At 48.0% G+C, this 7,012-nt stretch overlaps 1 pseudogene; it reads left to right on the top strand.

Annotated features, from left to right (window-relative positions):
* Positions 1 to 6,526: 6,526 nt before the first annotated feature.
* Positions 6,527 to 6,665, top strand: LOC119304598 (annotated as a pseudogene).
* The last annotated feature ends 347 nt before the right edge of the window (positions 6,666 to 7,012 follow it).

Genomic DNA, 7,012 nt, shown 5'->3' with positions numbered 1-7,012 from the left:
TTGATGGTCGTCTGCTACCTGTTTGTCAGTCTGTTTTGCGAAGATAAATTCCGCATGTGCGATGATAAATTCCGCACTTAGATCATTCTGCAGACGTCCATTTTCCATTTTGCATGTCATTATCTTCGTATACTCTTAGATGCATAGTGGATTGTCATCATAAGTTGAAGTGGATCTCCACAAGTACAACCTGCCATGTGCATTTGCATTCAAGAAGCAAATTACTTATATGCACATCCTCAGGGGGAGCCCTTGCAGCTTATGAAGACAATTCCTTTACAATTTCACAAATTATATTCCCCGTTGAAAACTTCAACTAGTTTGTCATCAATCACCAAAAAAGGGGAGATTGTAAGTGCATCTAGTGCCATCCCTAGTTGGTTTTGGAGTATTGACGACAAACCTAGATGAGGGACTAATGTGTTTGTGAGAATTGCAGGATAACACAGGTAGAAGTCCCTCATTGATTCGGTTTTACTACCAGAGATGACCCCTAAAAATGTATGAAGACATTGAAGACAATGGTGGTACATGAAGATATTCACATTGAAGACTATGACAAGAGAAGACACCACGTGAAGCCTATGGAACTCGAAGACTTAGATCCTTCGTAGTTTATTTCATTTGTGTTGAGTCATAGGAACCACCGTACTGTTAAGTGGGGTCCAAGAGAACCAGTCAGAATGACTGAAGTGATGCCTAATTCAAATCCTATGTCTTCGAGCGAAGACTATGAGAGCAAATCTTGTCCAGAGTCGGACAAGTCAGCTTTACTTGCAGCCCAAGTAAAGTTGCCGTGTGAGTTCAAAATCTGACTGTTGGAACACGTGTCAGTTCCTTAGTGACCCAGGGTCATTTCGGACAAATCAGGTCGGGTTGCCCAGTGGCTATAAATAGTCCACCCCCTACCACCATAAAGTGTTGGCTGCTCAGATTTCAGTGCACGACTTTTGTCGTTTGAGAGCAACCCACCTCGAAGCCTTTGAGAGAAAATTCCTAGCGAGGAGAAAAGCCCTAACCACCCAGAGCCAGAGCAAATTGGGCATCACTTAATTCTTCTTGTTTGAGTGATCTGAAGACTTATTACACTTGAGGTGTGTGCATCCTCCAGACGGTTAGGCGTCGCGTTCTGAGCATCCAAGAGAAATTGTGGATTGTCAGTGAATGAAGTCTGTGAAGGTTTGGGAGTCTACCTTGAAGACTTACCAGAGTGATTGGGCGAGGTCTGTGTGACCTTAGCTCAAGGAGAAAACGGTGAGGACTGGCTGTGCTGAGCTGTGTGTTCAGGACTGGGTGTGCGGGACTGTGTGTCCTTTTGTTTAAATACCTAGCCGCTCCAACCAGACGTACAGTTGTCACAGCAACTGGAAATGGTCCAACAAATCATTGTCTTCAACGTGTCACTGGTTTCATCTTCACTTCCTCTTACTTACTGTTACTCATTGTGAAGCCATTGCATGCTTGCTCTATCTTTTGTCTTCACAACGTAACTGTATGATTTGTTTGGCTTCATAACTTCTTCCTACCTGATCCTTATTACACGGAAGCCTTTTGTCACTGTGCTTTCACTCTATTGAATACTTGACCATGGCTTGCCTTGTGCAATCTAACTTCCGCTGCATAGTGATAGGCCTATCTATTCTGTTTGTCTTCATAACTTCCACGTTTTGAAGACTTTCATAAAAATCGCCTATTCACCCCCCTCTGGTCGATATAATGCACTTGCATCATCGTGATCCAAATCACCGATGATCCTAGTGCCGAACAGACGGCACCTCCGTGTTCAACACACGTACAGCCCGGTGACGTCTCATACGCCTTGATCCAGCAAGGGGAGAAGGAGAGGTTGGGGAAGAATCCATCCAGCAGCACCACGACGACGTGGTGGTGGTGGAGGAGCGTGGTACTCCAGGAGGGCTTCGCCAAGCACCACAAGAGGCGAGGAGGGAGAGGGGTAGGGCTGCGCCAAGAAGGAGAGGAACTCATCTGTTGGCAGCCCCAAGTCCTCAAGTATATATAGGGGAGAGGGAGGGGTGCGCCCCACCTAGGGTTCCACCCTAGGGGCGGCAGCCAGCCCCAATCCCATCTAGGGTGGCGGACAAGTGGAGGGGGAGAGGGAGGCGCACCAGGCATGGGCCTTAAGGCCCATCTGCCCTTAGGGTTTGCCCCCTCTTCCCCTTAGGCGCATGGGCCTTGGTGGGGAGGCGCCCCGGCCCACTTAGGGGCTGGCCCCTTCCCACTATTGGCCCATGTAGGCCTCCAGGGCTGCTGGCCCCACCTGGTGGACCCCCGGACCCCTCCGGTGGTCCCGGTACACTACCGGTGATGCCCGGAACACTTCTGGTGGCCAAAACCATACTTCCTATATATTAATCTTTACCTCCGGACCATTCCGGAACTCCTCCTGACGTCCGGGATCTCATCCGGGACTCCAAACAACATTTGGTAACCACGTATATCTATTCCCTATAACCCTAGCGTCATCAAACCTTAAGTGTGTAGACCCTACGGGTTCGGGAGTCATGCAGACATGGCCGAGATAACTCTCTGGCCAATAACCAACAGCGGGATCTGGATACCCATGTTGGCTCCCACATGTTCCACGATGATCTCATCGGATGAACCACGATGTCAAGGACTTGATCAATCCCGTATACAATTCCCTTTGTCTAGCGGTACGATACTTGCCCGAGATTCGATCGTCGGTATCCCGATACCTTGTTTAATCTCGTTACCGGCAAGTCTCTTTACTCATTCCGTAACACATCATCCCGTGATCAACTCCTTGGTCACATTGTGCACATTATGATGATGTCCTACCGAGTGGACCCAGAGATACCTCTCCGTTTACACGGAGTGACAAATCCTAGTCTCGATTCGTGCCAACCCAACAGACACTTTCGGAGATACCTGTAGTGTACCTTTATAGCCACCCAGTTACGTTGTGTCGTTTGGCACACCCAAAATATTCCTACGGTATCCGGGAGTTGCACAATCTCATGGTCTAAGGAAATGATACTTGACATTAGAAAAGCTTTAGCATACGAACTAAACGATCTTTGTGCTAGGCTTAGGATTGGGTCTTGTCCATCACATCATTCTTCTAATGATGTGATCCCGTTATCAACGACATCTAATGTCCATGGTCAGGAAACCGTAACCATCTATTGATCAACGAGCTAGTCAACTAGAGGCTTACTGGGACATGGTGTTGTCTATGTATCCACACATGTATCTGAGTTTCCTATCAATACAATTCTAGCATGGATAATAAACGATTATCATGAACAAGGAAATATAATAATAATCAATTTATTATTGCCTCTAGGGCATATTTCCAACATGAAGTGCTTTCAAAAATTTGTAATGTAGGCAGATTTCTGCAAGGTGATTAAAAAAAGAATACTCTGAAAGTCCTTTTCTTGGGCACGACTTCCAAAGTGTTGGAGAGTTGTTGTGGGATGGCGAAAGACATGGGTGCTCGAGCGGCGGTGTCGGACATTGGCCTTGGTGAAGCTGACGGTGAACGGAGAGATCCGGGGTGGAGGTCTTCACCGGTGGCCTGGCTTGCCCTGATCATTGGAGAAGAAGGCGTCGGTGCACAGTTCTCACCGACCATGAGCTCAACATCATACCCAAACTTGTTGTACAATGGCATGTGTGTTTTTTCTCAGGTTTTCTTTAGTGAGTCTTTGCGTTTTGTTTGGGGAGAGCCGCGAAATGACAACGTTGCCTATGTAGGAATAATGTTCTCGCCGCCCTATCCCCATTCTATTGGTATGTTTTTCACTGACGGAGGGCGTGTTGTAACACCCCGGGTGTCATGCTACAACAAACTCCTGTTAATGATGCCATGCCATCATAATTAATTTTGCTAATCATCACTTCATTCCAAACCGACCTCATATTCAAATTTAAAAGACAAGTCGAATTATTATTTCCTCAAACTATAAAACTAAAATATTCATATATTAATATAAATCCCCCTGACCAATTGTCATGTTGAAACCAACGTCATTTGGCTCATCATGTAATCCCTAGTAAAATATAAAGTTGTCCAGCGCCAAATAAAATAGATTTCTTTTTTAACAAATAATTATACCAATCCGTTTGACTTGAAACTTTGTGGGCCTCTTCAAAAAATTTGTGTTTGATTTATGTGACAAATTGTGTAATCAATAAAAAGGATTGCACATTTGGAAGCCTCATCCATGGCTCGGGCTGGTCTACCTTACGCTCCGCCTCTGCCTCAGTGGAACTAAGGGATTGGGTGTAGAGCAACTAGAGAACAGGGGAGGATGCCTTCCAGGAGTTTTAGAGCTAGCTGCGATTGATTATATGAACCTTGGGAGTGAGTAATACAAGTTTTCACCCGAAAAAAAGAGAGGATGCCTTCAGCTGGCGGTCATCAGGACAAACGGGAGGAGGAAGAGAGGAACTAGGGATTGGGTATGGTGAACTATCTCTTCGCGCCGTCAATCGGCTTGAGCAACGTAATAAATGTCCTTGGTGGACCTGACAAGTGCACAGTGCTATGCTGCCGATCGTAAACGGCAAGGGCGACGTCAAGGTAACAAATGCGCCGTGAGAAAACAAACAGCCGTCCAAGCCCAACTTCGGTATATATATAAATCGCTCCTTGGTACGGTGTACAGCGACCCTGCAACCCATACAATACCGCGTACGGCCCACATCCCAATAACGAGCTAATGGTTAGCGATACCGGGAGCGTGCGTGCTCGTCCACGCCTAGCAATTTCCGCACCTAATAGGGACTATATGTATATAATTTGGCCTGATTGTGGTGGTCTTTGATGTAGTGTTCGACATTTCACATGTATGATTAATGTTCGTGAAACTGCTGCAGTTTACTTATACGTACAAATCTATCTACTAGTACCCTCAAAAAAAATCTATCTACTAGTATCCTAGCGTGTTAGTTGTATAATAACAACAGAAGAGGCACGTTGGCCATCCATGTTCCAGACTTTGCACTTTGTAAAAGGAGTTTTTTTAAACTGTGATGATTTTTATAACAAATTCGGAATTTATACGCCTTCACGCACCAAAATCAAAACTAGTATCCAGTCGGCCTCCAGTTGGCCGAAAAGGGGCTCTTCGGCCTGCGGTTGACCGAAGTGGGCTCTTCAGCCTCCCATTGGCCGAAGAGTGCCTCAACTGGACCGAAAAGGACTCTTTGGTCTACTCTTTGGTCAACCGTAGGCCGAAGAGTCCTTGGGCCAAACTTTTCGCGTTAATGGGTGGCCGAAGGTGCATGGCTGCACTCTTCTGCCTATGCTAGGCCTTGGGCCCCAAAGAGTATTCTTCGGCCTACGGTTGATCAAAGAGCACTCTTCGGCCTACGGCAGAACAAAGTGTACTCTTCGGCCTACGATAGACCAAAGAGTCCTTTTTGGCCCAGTTGGGGTACTCTTCAGCCAACGGGAGGCTGAAGAGCCCACTTCGGTCAACCGCAGGCCGAACAGCTCCTCTTCGGCCAACTGAAGGCCGACAGGTGCTAGTTTTGATTTTCTTATGTGAGAATGTATAGATTTTGAATTTGCTATAAAAATCATCACAGTTTTGAAAAAAAATCTGAAAGAAGAATGAGTAGATCCATGTTCGTGCATTTTGTCTTCACTTGGTGATTTTTCGTGCCTGGCTAGACGAGAGTGCAACTATCACGTGACCACCGTGTGATGTTGGTTGGGAAATACAGAGGGACAGAAGTGCTGCACTGGTGACCGCTGTGTTAAAGTATGTATTATAGATGTATACGGTGTATATATAAACCATATACATGTGTGGGCGTGTGCTTGTTGTAGCCAGGTAGTTAGGATATGTTTAGGTTGATCTCTATCCTTTGTATAGATTATGACTTGGAGATCAATCCTACAACAACCTAACTACCTAAACCTTGTAATCTCTTGTGCCTATATATAATACGCAACGCGTCCCTGCTAAGGCATACACTTAACCCATCTTTTCATGGTATTCAGAGCCTCTCCTCTACGCACATCTCCTGCGACGCCAAAAACCCTCGCGCCGCCATGTCATCCTCAAGCTCCACCACAGCCGCTCCATCTGTGCTGATCCCCATCGCTGAGAAACTCCATCGCTCCAACTTCAACATCTGGCGTGCGCAGGCTCTGGCCACAACCCGTGGCGCTCAGCTGGTCTCCTACCTCGATCCAGAGAGGGAGGAACTGGCGCCCAAGCTGTCGGACAAAGACGGCAAGGTCACCGATGTGCCGAACCCGGCATATGAGATCGACAGGGCTCGCGACTCTCAGGTTCTGGGTTTTCTTTTCAATTCCATCTCACCCCCTGTGATGGTTCAGATCGCAACATGCACCACGGTGTCAGCAGCATGGACTGCAATCACGGAGATCTTTATCTCCCAGACACAGGCGGCCATCGTCAATACAAGGATGTCCCTCTCCACCACCAAGAAGGGAAACTCCACCATCGCTGCGTACCTTGGCCGCATGAAGGCCCTCAGTGATGAGATGGCTGCCATCGGCAAGCCGCTCACGGACGATGATATGGTGTCGTATATCCTTGCTGGCTTGGATTTCGACTACATGTCATTCGTCTCCTCCATCTTCACCAGGACCGTCCCCATCAAGCCCAACGAGCTCTATGCGCAACTCATCAGCTTCGAGAGCCGCCTCGCCATGTTCGAGGGTGGGAACTCGTCGTCCCACTCACCCGCGAACGCTGCCTCCCGTTGCGGTCGCGGTGGCTTCCCTCGCGGCGGAGGCCGCAGCAGGAATGGAGGCGGACGTGGCCACAATGGTGGCCGTGGCAATGGAGGCAACGGCGGCCGCGGGAACGGCCACGGTGGGCGTGGCCAAGGAGGCGGGGGACGAGATGAGCTCCCTGAAGTGTTCTGCCAGATCTGCAAGAAGCCGAACCACACGGCTATAGAGTGCTACAGGCGCTTCGTCATCGCATTCACCAAGGAGAAGAGTGCGAGCGCCGTGTCCAACTCCTCCTACGGCGTCGACACC

Source organism: Triticum dicoccoides, chromosome 5A (genome assembly GCF_002162155.2).
Source record: "Triticum dicoccoides isolate Atlit2015 ecotype Zavitan chromosome 5A, WEW_v2.0, whole genome shotgun sequence".
NCBI lineage: Eukaryota > Viridiplantae > Streptophyta > Magnoliopsida > Poales > Poaceae > Triticum > Triticum dicoccoides.
This window is presented reverse-complemented; position numbering and strand designations above follow the sequence as displayed.